Genomic DNA, 14,444 nt, shown 5'->3' with positions numbered 1-14,444 from the left:
GGACTTTGTCATTTTAGCATTCTTACCTAACAGTTAATATTGCACAGTGAATGGTTTGTTAGAACATATGTTTTCTCTTTTCAGTAGCTTTTTAATCTCTGTTCCAGTTTTGCCTTCACTGCTGATATATTCTCTGCTATAACACAGTGAGGCATAATAAACCTAAATTCTTAGCACTTTCTAGCGTGAATATTATTGTCAGGATATAGTTGTACATTTTCCTTTTAGCTGGGGGCCTTCATTCCAATTCTCACTACACTCAAGAGATCTCATTTGGATCTAATTTTGACTTAGGTTGGATATATTTTCAGCAAAGCCCAATGAATATATTTGTAATGAAAGTACACACTGTGCTGGGTGGGAAATGACATAATGCAAACAAATCTATTGTCTTCAAAATAGCTATAATATCTACAAATCAGCCTGAAAATCACTGAGTTTTACATTTTCTTGCTGTTGATGTTAATGGAGTTTTATTTTCTGAAGCTTAGTGAATATAATAAATGCTGCCAGAAAATATTTCAACAAATGTTTTTCATTACAAAAGTTTGAATGGCAAGTAAGTAAGTATAGTGAATAGCAATAGTAATGCAAAAGAGACTATGTCCTCTGGTAGCCAAAATATTTATTTCTGATCTTCTTTTTCATTGAAGGAAAATGACTTGCTCTATATTATGAAATTTGAGAAAGGTGTAAATCCAGTATGAGGTATATAAACCTGAAAGCTGAGTAAAATATAACCCCTTTTCTTGTATATATTACTGTACTTAGAATTGTATCACAAGATAATTCAGGCTGTGAGGGACTTCAGGAGGTCCCCAGTCCAGCCCCCTGCCATGCTTCTCAGGACATGTCTTCCAGCCCTGTCATCAGTTTTGCTGCCCTTCTCTGGGTGCATTCAAGGACTTTCACATCCCTTTTAAATTGTGGGGCCACAGTCTTATTAAGAAACAAGTTTGATAACAGATAGCTCTAATCATACCCTCAATGTAGGAAATTAATTCCATCTGTAGAAAGCAATATACATTTGTAAGCCTATATAAACTTTTTATTAAGATAGGTTTTTGAAAAGATCATAATGATTTTGATGTTGACTCAAACACAGTTCTTAGGTTTCATCAAAAGAACAATTTTTCACCAGCAGTTTATAAAACTTTTTAACTGACTTAGGATGTTTTCCAGGTATTTTTTCTGGCTGTAGAACACAAAGAAAACCTACATCTGACCTTCTTGGCTTGTATGTCATTACATTCAATTGATCAATCAGTAGGAAAGCAAGACAGAAAATAACCAGAGAAAGATGGGATAAGCTCAGTTAGTTAGAACATGGTGCTAATAATGCCAGGGTTGTGGGTTTGATTTCCATATGGACCATTCTCCTAAGAATTGGACTAAGTTGTATTTGATGATCCATGTGCGCCCCTTCCAACTCAGTATATTCTGTGATCCTGTGAAAATTCTAATTCTAGTTTCATTTAGGTGGACAACTACAGCCTTAAGATAAATATTTAGGAGGAAAAGCTACAGACACTAAGTTCTATCTGTTGTCTCTTTAAAATTACAGAACCAAGAGTCAATGAGCATGGTTGACTCTAGAATTACTTCTCCAGAATTGGATGGCTTACTTTTGGCAATGTCAATAATCCAAAAGACCCTAAATTTTTTGTTAAACATCCAATGTGCTTCCAGGAATGTCAGGCCAGGAAATTATGTTTATGCAGCAATTAAATTTAGAATCTTCTATAGTGTCAGTGTCTTCTTACCAAAAACCACCAAAATAAATCCCCAAATTATCATTTTAATTTTACTTTTCTGTATATTACTTTAAATGCTGTGCAGTTCTTTCAAATTATCTGAAAGATAATTTGCTCTACTACTACAGCATCAAACCTGTCCAAGGATTCTGATGCTGTAATTACAGATACTGCAAAAGTGTTTTTTCCAGCTTTTTGGAAATTTTTATCAAATAGATAATTAAAAACTTTCAAGACATTTTGAAGACAAATGAACCTATTAATTATTATCCAATCTCATTATTTTTCTCACAGTCAAAGGAAAACAATTACTAGAAAGTCCAAATACACTTTTGACAATCTATTATGCAGGGTAACATGGTTGCAGGAAAGCTATGGAAATGACCTTTTCAACATTTTTCTTGAAGTATTGCCTTGAAGAGCTAAAATGATAGAGCACTGGCAGTCAACCTTAAAATCAAATGAAATCCACTGAGTGTAGGAACTGAAATTGGGCCAGAGAACCAGAGAAAATTACTCAATAGACCATTTTAGTCCCAAGCTTGTAGACAGTGACTTGAGATGGCAGGTGAACTGGTGTGAAAAAAACACAAACCCATCCTTAAGCTTTCTTCTAAAGCTTAAACCAAAGCACTATTAAAACTCTAAAACACCACTTTGTAAAATACCTAAAACAATACTTTTTATCTCTGTCATTGATTTTGTTTGTGTATAAATGCATACATACTCACAAAAAAAAGCTGTTTTTTTCCTAATAACAATACAGATTTATCTGCATTTTACTAACACAGTTCTGGATTTAGTCTTCAGGAGTTGTAATCTACATTACTAACATTATTGAAAAGGGATTTATTCTGACATGTGCAAATATTTGTATATTATATGAGCAATTACACTGACATGATTAGATATGTTTTTCTTCCAAACTCATAAAATTATTCCCTCTCTAGGAATAAACTATAGTCATTGTCACTATTATTTTTGTGCTGATGGCATAGTACTAACTATAACATAAAATATGGAAGAATCAAAAATAGTATAAAATAGAATATTGTTAAAAGTCAAAGTCAGTAAGTATATTTGGTGTAGGTGTTGATGTGTTGGCAGTGTTGCAGGTATGTCATCTGTGAGAAGAAACCAGGGATTGCCCCATGCTGGACCTAGGTGGTTCCAGATGGCTTTAAACCAGACCCACTACAGGACACAGAGGAACCCATTCCCTGTGCCACCCTCTGTTGCCCTGTTCTTTTAAAAGTTTCGAAGTTCTTTTAAAAGTTTTCTATTCCTTCTGATGTTTATATATTTCTACTGGAGTTTCTCACACATGTTCATGTAAATAATGATTGTTTTACATTCTTTGTGAGAAAAGAAAATTAATAAACTGTTAGTTTGACCTGTGTAGTTGGAGAGGTAGCAATTTGATCCTCCAATCCACTGTCACTTTTAGAATTCTGTATATTGCCAAGTCAGAAATAAACTTCCTCTCTTTTCCCTCTTTTACATCTAGCGTGAATGTGTGAGTTATTTCATGTCGTAGTACAACAAGCCTCCCCTCACCTCTGGGTCTGGGTAGATCTGTCTGAAGTGCATGAGTGAGGTGGAGTCTGCCTAGGGGGAAGGAAAGCTGGTGTTTTATTGTTTGTCTCTGTTCTTAATAGCTGAATCTATTTCCCACAAACAAATCTGCTTTGACCTTTTGATGGTGTTGCAAGTGATATCCCCATCTATTTCTCAACCCCCTAGATTTCTTGTTCTTATTTTTATCCCGTTTCTCTTCCCCCATCCTGCTGAAGAGACAGAGTAAGAGAGCAGTTGGGTGGGTATTTAACAGTTAGCCAATATTACCACAACAAGAAAATGTGCTGCCACAATGACAAAAATAAAATTATTAACAACCTTGATGAGTATTCATAACAAGAAATGCAGCTGGTTTTCAGTTTTATCAATAAGTGTTTGTGGATTTCTTTAAATAACATGAGCAACATGATTATTCCTAGACTCTCCTGATCTTCTGGCTTATGTCCATCTTTTGGGGATAGATGAAAGATACAAATAGTAGGAGCTTATGGTTTTTTATCTCCAACTTTTGCTATATCTTCTCTGTTAATTGTATACTTGACTTTTCCTATTCAGTCAGTCTATGACCTGCCCCAGAGGATGTTTACTTAGAACATTTTAACTCACTTAAATGTAGCAGTACTTTACAGATTTTTGGTCTGATTTGACAATGGAAAGATTTGTTGCATTTAATCACATGGAAATTTCATGGAAATTTCATGGAAATTACCTTCCTTGAAGTACATGAGAAGCAGAAGCAGATGCACACCAGTGTGAACACCACAGTGTTGTAACTGGACTTTAGCAGAACTTTCAACAATATTCTAGTGTAATGCCTAAGGACCCCCAACAAAATAAAAGTTTATATTAATTGTTCAGAAAACTGAAACATAATGATAGTTTATCTATTTTGGGAAGGAAGAGGGTGGGTTTTATTGTTGTTATGTTGAGACCTCTTTAAGTATAATACTTTTTTGTATTGTTAACAGTTAACTGAACCAAATTCAAGTATTTTACGTAATTCATCTGTTCATTTGACTTAAACTCGTGCAAAGAGTTTTAAATTCTACAGCTGTATCACTTTTTTCTTCTGCTCTTATATTTTAAAAAATATATCTTTCAACTTCTCAAACCTGAAAAACTAGGCAAAGAATGAAAGTATTATTACAGACAATAATAACCATGAAAAAGGAGAAAAGTTTTCATAATATTTTGATATTTAATCTTCTTCTTCAATTTCTTATCTGGATATCTTACTTCAAGAGTTTAAGACCTCCAAAGTAGTATTTGCTTCAAAAGGGAGAAAAAGTACAAGAAAAACAAAACACCTCTTGTCTAAAATCTGATCACTTCTAGTATCCCTGGGTTTTCTTTCAGGTTAAAACCCCTGGAACATACAAAGACATGCTGCTTTCTCAGTTCCCTTCAGAAGGATATTTATTCCATGAGTTAGGATACAATGTATGCAAAGTAAATATTTTAGCTTTATAAATTTTTCGTTTTTTTTTTTTTTTTTAATATTCTTAATGGTAATACTACAAGTGAATTTTTCAGTTTTCCTAAGTTGAATGCATGGAAAATTTATATTAGCAATGTAAATACTAAACAAAATAGAAAACATCATAAATAACATATATACATTGAACCATTTGTGAATGTATGTTATATAATTTAATTATGTTTTTCATAATGGACCAGGGAGAACAATCCATAGACCAAATATAAAAATTCGTCTTAGGGGACAAGATTAATTTGTGATTTTGTTTGGATGACATAATATGCTATTTTGAATTCAAATTAAATATAAGGCTGAGGAACATCAGTTAAGGCCATCAAATCTGAAACTACATACCACAATAAATTAAAATAAAAGCAAAAATCTTGATTTTACACAGCAAGCTCCTTATATTTTATTAAAAAGACATGTGGTAATCTATCATGTTTTCATATTTTAAATTTAAATTAAATTTTATTGCATTTTTTTCCCTTTACAGAAATGAAAATTGAAAAAGTAAAAGCCTTGAACAATGGTACGCACTTATTAAATATCATGACTTTATTTCCTCAGAATAGGTTTTTTTACCCCAGCAATTACTTATTCTGAATAGAATAAAATAATTTATAAGTGTTATAACATGGTCTATGTCAAATTCAAGGACTGACTTGCCTTGCAAAATAGTGTAATCGGAATACATTTACATTTTTAATCTAGAGCAACATTAGGCCATTGTCTTAGTTTGGAAGTGGCGGTGTGTATTTTATTTACCATCTGCTAGAGGTGAGGCAGTTACTTTCTGTTGAGTAGGAAGTTTTTCTTTATCTCTTCCACAACCAATCCTCCCTCCAGGGAGCTTTCTTCTTTTAATGAGCCATTGAGTGTCACTGCATGACCAATAAGATTACATCATCCCACTGTGAGAAGTTCCGCCCAGAGGGAGGAGCCAAGCATTCCTACCTGGATACAATCAGATATTTGGAACAACAGAGACAGCCTTTTCCCACTGGATTCCCAGAGGAGCAGCTGTCTTCTTCACTGGATTCCCAGAGGAAGACCAGACCCATCTACTCCACCACTGGACCTTCAAAGAAAGACTACACCCTTCTACAGGCTCACTGCTTCAACAGAACCACACCTGTCACTGCAGGAGGACTGCAGCCACCATTTAATGGAACTGCTACCAACACCCTGACCCACAGGGTGTCAGGTCATATTCTGACTCTGTCATTGGTTTTTTGTTTGGTTGGTTTTTTTGCACTATTGCATTTGTATTTTTAATTTTTCTAGTAAAGAACTGTTATTCCTATTCCCATATCTTTGCCTGAGAGTGTCTTAATTTCAAAATTATAATAATTTGGAGGGAGGGGGTTTACATTTTTAATTTCAAGGGAGGCTCCTGCCTTCCTTAGCAGACACATGTTTTTTCAAACCAAGACAGACATAAGTATAAATGTGAAGAAGCATGGAAGGTTTCGATTGCATTTATACATAGACACACCTAAACCTTTTTTTTTTCATAAATGATAGTAAGTCACATTGTTGTAACTGTTGTCAATCAACTGTTTCCACAAAATGACAGCTTTTAATAATACATACTTTAGTAGAGTCCTTGAATTCTGTCATGAAAAATGATACAATATCTTTTAAACAACGAAATTTAAATAATTTAAATTTTATAGGAAAACTTTCTAAAGGCTTCCTGTTGCATACTAATCTTGTCCCACTGCTAAGCTTGAGCAATGCTTTGATCGTTATGGTTGTTGGAACTGCTACATTGCCAAAAGTATTGAGAAAAGCAAGGTTTAACATGAATTTGTGAAAGTGCAGCTTTACACAGTTCAATGGAAAGGTTCACCATGTTACTTACTATACAGGTTGAGGCACACAGGAAGATCAAAAGAAACTATTTTGAAAGATTTTCACTGAAGCTGAGAATGCAAAAGAGGGGAAAGGTGTAAAAGATTAGGATGCAAAGACAAGAATGCAAAAGGTTTAGCAGCAATTAATCACTAAATACTTTCACATTTGGAAAATGATTCAGTAGAGTTCACTAAAATTATAACATTGACTTAACTATAGATTTGAGATAGTAACATTTGTATCAAACTCAATTCACATGCCCACAAGAAAAACAATGTGTATACCTACTTCTATGTTCGTAAAGGTACCTATCAAAAATTCCCCCCAGGTTTACTGAAATACATCACATCCCACTGCATTTCCCAATAGGCAAGGGTTGCACTTTGAGGAGCATGGAGATGTGCGTGAGGGGGATCCATCTAGGCCTTAGCTTCCAGAATGGTTCCTTGAGTACTGCGAGCCCAAGGGTCTGTGAACTATGAGAGGTGCTACTGCAGCCTGCTGTGGTCCAGAAGAGCTCAAAGGGTCTCACTTAGGAGTGCTCTCTACATGGTCCCAAGATAATTGAGTTTGGTCATGGGTAAGATTCCACCCTGGCCATAAGCCCAGCCCATAACTACTGAGGTATTTTCGCACAGTGCAGTAACAATGGCACTGTTCCACTAAGGCTATGGAGCACAATGGTACTACCCCACTCAGCCTATGATTCAGGTCCATGATTTCCTAAGACTACAAGGGGAAATTGCTTATCCTTTGTTTCTCATCTGGTTTGGGCATATATGATGTTTCTGGTAGTTGGTTGTTCCCACCTCTGCCATCTAAGAGCTCATGGTATGACCGAGGTTCAGCTTATATGGTCAAGGGAAACTTCCCCACCCAGCTAGTCCAGTCAGGGCTGATCAGGAGCTTCTGAGATTACAGAGCAGGGATGGGGGCCAAGGGTGGACCACCACAGTGATATGGACTTCTAAATTATAGGTGTCATAGCTTCACTGCTGTAGTTAGAGAAAAAAATCTTTCAGCAAAAGTGAATGCGATAGCTGGCAGTATTATTAGAGTAGTATTTCAGATAATTCATTCTTTTTCAAGAAGGAATGTCAAATAGCAGCAATTAAACACATTTTATTTCAACAACTGCACATATAGCTAATATATGACATCCTTGTTAAAGAAAAATGATGTATCTTTTTGATGAAGAGCACTGAAACTGGTTTTCTTGCCAGTACTGTCAACACCAAAAATCCCCAATGAAGTAGTGTATTTTTTTAAACGGTGTAAGAAAATAAGAAATGTTCTTGTGTATAAACAATTATTTTATCTTTTTATTAATGTTTAGATCTGAAACATGCACTTCTGCTTGTTAGTCAGTACTAATAGACTTAAGAGGTGCCTCATGAAATCTTGAAAAATTAAATATGCATCTGTAAATGCCTCAACAGCTCTGAAAATCTTGTCCAGATGTAATCTTGAGATCTTTTCAAACAGGTGTCAGTGGTCCTATAAGTTGCTGAAATAGTCATTTCTGTGAAATACAATTCTATTTAAAAGGAAAAAAAATGACAACAAGCAAGCAAAACCATCCAAAAAAACCCCAACAAAACCAAAAAACACAAACAAACCAACCAACCATCCAAAAAAAAACCAACAACAAAAAAACCCAACAAAACCAAAAACCAAACAAAAAGAAACGAAAAAAGGAACTAACACCCAAACCCAAACGAAAATAACTCACAACCTTATTAGGCCAGCAATCCCTTGTGTACATTGTACTGAGCTAGGAACAGATTTAGCCTTTCCCAAATCTACAAAACAGGCACATGGAGCCAGGCTTTGAGACACTGGTTTTATTAATGTGTTGCAAAGCCACACACAGTTGGACGTATAAACTACGAGTTACAAGAAAACTAGAAAAACTGACTTGGAATATTTATTAATGGCTTTTTCAAGCATCTCCTCTAAAAAATTCCCTGATTTGTTACCATGGTTCCACAGAAGCACAGCTTTGCTAACCCTCTTATTTCCCCAGGACTGAGAGCAAAGCAGTCAGTCCTTTGAAACAGCAGGCTGAAATGATCTAAGGGGAGAAGTTGCATGATGCAGAAGGAGAAGCTGAAAGAAGCGTCAAGGAGGCAAGGGGGAATCCAATTGCTGTCTTCAATTACCCAGTGGATTGCTACAGGAAGGACAGAGCAAGATGCTTCCTGGAGGTACACAAGCAAAACTAGAGGAGTCAATGCACACAAGCTGCAATAGAGTGAACTGTGATACAATATAAGAAAAAAGTGCTTATAGTAAGGGTGGTCAGACTCTGCAACAAATTTCCATAAAGGTTGTGGAATCCCTGTCCTTAGAAACATTCAAAACTTGACCTGACAATGCCCTGAGCAACCATGTTTGCTTGTTATCTCTTGAGTAGCATGTTGACCCAGATAACATTCAAAGAAACCTGAATTATTTTATGATTCTACTATTATATGCACTGATAAAACACATTTAAGTGCTGCCTATGAAAACAGAACTGCAGTTCTTAAGTTTATCAAAGTAATTTTTTATTTATTTTACACTTCCATGGCCCTTCAACAATTCAGGTTAATGAAGAAAAGTTTAAACTAAATAATGGTTTTCAAAATTACTAACTTTTAAGCTTGCATAGACCTAGATGGTCCCTTTAAGGTCCCTCCCAACCTAAACTTTTCTATGATTCTATGAATATCAACTTTGGTGTTTTGTTTTTTTTTTTGGTTTTGTTTTTGTTTGTTTGTTTTTGTTTTTGTTTTTGTTTTTTTGTTTTTTTTTTTTTTTTGTTCTTGAGAAAAAGGGAAATTACATTTATTTCCCCTTGTGTAAAGCAACTTTTAAAAAGAGATTTTTTTCTGTGTTTTTTCCAATTAAATATTTTAACATAGATAACAAAGCCCCAGTTTTAAATTATTTGAAAGTTGTATTCTAAATGTTATTAAAATAATCAATTACCTGAGGTAGTTTAATCAATAGCCTAGTGATACCAGATTCCTAGTAGTAGCTATCTAGGGGCCTGAGTGGAAGAAAAGAAAGGTCTGAACACATGCTGAACACATCAGATTTATTCTATCACAGTACAAGAAGCCTTTTGAAAAAGGAAAAATCATGTTCAGGGGACATATTTTCACTGGTATCAAAGGGCACACAAACCACACAGGATTTGTCCTGGTCCAGCTCTACCTAATAAATATATTAATATCTGGCTGATACAGAATGCAATTATTAAATCTGGAGATCATACCAAGGCTGGCAGGACTGCCAGGAATATGTACATAGAGTTTAACATCATCTTGGAAATTGGTGTGAAAAAGATGTAATTCACTACAGAGAATATATTGCTTTGCAGTCAGACATGTTACACTGGGAAAAAAAAATCAGGTCTAAAAATTGAACTATACTGATGTCAGTCCTTCAGAAAAAGACCTACAGGTTACAGTGGATCACAAGAACATGAGTCATCAATGTCACCCTCCTGTGAAAAGTGCAGATATTATACAGACAAATGATCTTTCTGCTCTGCTCTGCACTGACAAGACCTCAGCTGAGTATTTCTCTCATTTTTGGCAGCCCTTCAAGAACCTTCTGAAACTACTGGAAAGACTCCAGAGAGGTTTACAAAACCAATTTTTACTACAGGAAAAATTGAACAAAATGGGAATGTTTAAATTAAAGAGGAAAAGACCAACATGTTATGTGACAGCAGTGTTCAGGTACAAGATGTGCTGAACAATTTGGCAATTTTTGTCTATATTTGTGTGGATAAGACATAAAACACTCAAAAAACACCAGTGAAATAGTAGAAGAGATTGTCTGGGACACATTGCGGAGTCTCATTTATGAGAAAGATCTCATCTTCGAGAAAGATTTAGGAACCATATGTCCTGCCTGATGGAGCAAAAAGACTTAGTTGAAAATTTGGTTTTGGCCTGTTTTATCTCAGGAAGGTGCAAATCAGCCAGTCTTTCACTTTGGGCAGTAGCTTCTGGGGAGAAGGTGAAGGATATTCCAGAGGATAGGAGCCCTCCAAATAACAATAAAACCCCTTTTAGAATTCACACTTTCTCATTCTTTGGTCCTAAAGGAAAAGCAGTTTGTTTACCTCTAATGTGAATAACAGACCTAATTTTTCACTGTTTTTTTTAACATTAGCCTCCCTATACTATTTATGAGGTTAAAATGCTGTATTATCTAAAATTAGAGAAGCTGTTAGAAAGAGAACAGCAGAAATGTCTCCTTCCCTCCCCCACTTTTAATCACATGTGTAGCAAAGAGTCTAAGCCAGGAAATTTAGTTCGGTTTGACTATCAAACCCCAGTGTTCAGAATAAAAGACTAAAGTGGTAAAGGAGCTGATTTTTTCATTCTTTTCTATAGCCATGGGGAATGTCAGAAATGTAATGAATAATAATCTGGCCCTTGCCAGAGGGATGTCAACCATTCCTGAAGAAGAGCAGTATTGTCTTGGGATAGGACAAAAGTTATGAGTGGCACTGCCTGTTATTTCAAACAATCCTCTTGGTTATCAATTTTACACAATTGCATTAAAACCCATGAAGAGATACATCTTCAATAAATACAGAACACAGCAGGCACCATGGATACATTTTTTTATAAGAGATCACCACTGAATGAAGATTATTGTTTGATTAAATTGACTGCCTGATGGTGAGGCTTCCAACAGATAAACACAGCCAAGAATTTAATCAACAAACTGCATCATATTTGCATCTATTCCACATTCTGTCTACTTAGAGAAGGAACAGATGCAGACTCAGTAGGAGTCAGAAGGCAAGGAATCAATAGGGAAATACTCTATTAAGAAGAAGTTTCTGAATTTATAATCCAACCTTGACCTAAATATGTTTAGATCCTCACTCCGATAGTTCTCTCAAACTGATGGTCTCCAAAATCCATATTCTCTCTATTTAACAATGTCCCTTTGCTGGCATCATTAGTCTAAGTGAAATGCTGAAATAAATTCTCTTTTTAAGTCCTTCTGACATATGCTAGTGCAGATGTTACTCTAAACAGCTAACCTCTGCCTGTGGTTTATTTTAGTGGTTAGCCTACATCTGCTTTACAGGGATTTGCTGCCCAAAGTAAATAAATAAACAGGTCTGTTTCAATCCATCTAGGGCACAAAATTGTAACTGCCTCCTTTGTGAGGGAGTCACCAGACTGCAGGACCTTTGGATGAATGTCAGCACTGTCCTTTACAGTCAAAGCTGTGCATGGGCTGGGGCTGGAGGTGGCTCATCCCATGTTCACAGAAGCAACTGTGCAAAGGACAGCTGAATCACAGACTGGCTGTCTCAAAATGTCTCCAGCAGCTTCTGCAGTGTTTTGCCACAACCTGCTTTCCTGGAAGCTGCTTCACAAACACAAGGTATAGCAAGTGGCTCCTCCTTTTGGTACCAATGCAGATGGGCTCCATCCTTGGCCTCCCACTTTCCCTTCCCTTTGATACAGCCCAATCTGTCTGCTCTTAGTTTGGCAGCTTACTCCTGAGACTAAGAGTTATGGGGATGAGCAAGGGTTGGTGTTTACAGGATGGCCCTCCCCCTCAGTTCTTTTCAGTGAAATGAGAGTCAACAAAGAAAAATCCCTCGCTTTATGTATTGCTTTTTTCTTTAACAATTTCTTAGCATTGTTATTACATAAAAGCAAGGGCAATAAGAATAAGATCTTTACAGAAAACTGCAAGGAACAGGCAGCTATTTTTTCCTTAAAATTTAGACAGAATAAGAAAAATACTATCAATATATTCTTTTAAAGAAGAAAAATACTTTCAATATATTCTTTTAAAGAAGGATCTGCACAAAGTATTTAGTTACATGGATATGTTCAAAACACAGATATTTATGTAGAAAAAGATATATAAAATATGCATCTGTAAATACACCACACCAAAAATATGCATGTGTGTATATATACACTGCGCAAGAGTACCTATATGTAAATATATATGGCTATGTATGGATATATAAATGATATACTTTAATTCAAAAAATACTTGGTTTTATATACACAGTTTCATTTTGAGACTAGAAGTGTAAAGGCTGTATTTGGAATAATTAAATGTATGGTTGCAGACTTCATAAATTAAACCGTAATGGATAATGAAACCATAGCAGCCTAAGTGTATTTTATGTTACATGGTTTTGACCCTAACATAAGACCTTGCTGACCATCTTGCATTACTCACAGAAAATTTTTTTCTGTGGATGTGGGATTTATACAGTTGATCACATGGTGAATGGATTTCCTGATTTTTTCCAATGTCAGGACAGGAAAATTTAAATCTTTGCAATCTGAAAACTGTTTAAAGAGTCGAGACTGTTGGTTAATTAGATTGGAATTCAGTGTTAGGGAGTGGCTTCCATAAGGAAGGTTCATCTTTCTCAAGAAAGATTCAGCTACTCTAGGGGTACGTTTTTCACATGGAATTTGTAATGCTATAAGTAGGATCCCACAACAGTTAATAGGGAGATACCCAGCCATTTTCACAGATGGGGTCAACTGGAGTCAACCCATCTTACAACAGGTGAGAAGAACCATCCTTAGCAGATGATTCTCTCCTTGCATGGCCTCTAGCAGGGCAAACCAATAATGGACGTGTGTGTCAGAGACAGAAGATTTTAGTTACCTAAAGCTGTCTGAGATGAATTCTTCCTTCAGTTGCCTAAACAGCCTTATCTCCCCAGTGCCTGAATTTTCAGGTAAGGGGAAGCCCACCAAGTTCTCATTCTTTTGTGAAGGTGGATATATATGGGGATGCTTGCCTACATTCCTTCGACAGAGAAGAAATATAACCTAAAGTAGACAATTTTTTGTTCCTGAGTGAGATATATAAACTGTACATTTAGTATATTGCATCCTTTTTTGCACTTTTTTCCTTTATATTCAGCATAAAAAATAAGCAACTTTGCTACAAGTGAAAATTGTTTTTTATAAGGGTAACTTTATAATATTTTATACATATGTGTAGGACTTTCTTCCCCTAATATACATTTTCCAATTTAATTGGATTAATTATTGAACTTTCATATTTCATAATCAGTAAAATAGCTTATGGCTGTAGCAAGAAACAATGTAATCTCAGGAAAAAATAAGTTGAAGTACTCAGGGTGTATTAACTTTCTGACTCAAGATCTGAATATTATTGGGTTGCTCTCATAAGATACTTGACCTATTGATGAACCAAAGTACATGTTCAGATTAAAGTGAATGTCTGAATCCAATCAATAGTTTGAAATTTTCTGCTACATCAGGTCTGATGATGACTTTTCAAGCTGTACTATATCCTTTTGACAGATTAAATAAGTATATTCATAGATCTTGTGGCTTTGACAAACTAATCACTGGAAGGTGAGATATATATCTTATGCACCCAGAAGGTCTTTGCCACATTGATTAGTTACCTCCAGGCACTGCAGCAAAAAAGCTTCACATTTAATGCCTGACTACTTCTGTCAGAGGTGCCAAAAATATTGTGATAAAATGGTTTAGTGGATAATGCTCAAACTTGTAATAAATAATTCTGATCACTGATGCCAAAAAGGAAATGGTTTGCAGATCTTGGTTATTTTTAATAGTGCTTTTTTATTTGACTGGTATCAAATTCAGTTGATGTATTGTATACAGAAGGATATGAGTATAAGAAAGAGTTGGGCCCATCATTTTCAAAGTCTAGTCAATGTGAAACAGTTGTTGGTGGATTATTAGACTGTTCTACACATGGAGGCTGTCACTGCT

Source organism: Vidua macroura, chromosome 2, assembly GCF_024509145.1.
Source record: "Vidua macroura isolate BioBank_ID:100142 chromosome 2, ASM2450914v1, whole genome shotgun sequence".
Classification (NCBI taxonomy): Eukaryota; Metazoa; Chordata; class Aves; order Passeriformes; family Viduidae; genus Vidua; species Vidua macroura.
The sequence above is the reverse complement of the archived record's forward strand: the minus strand, read 5'-3'. Positions refer to the sequence as shown.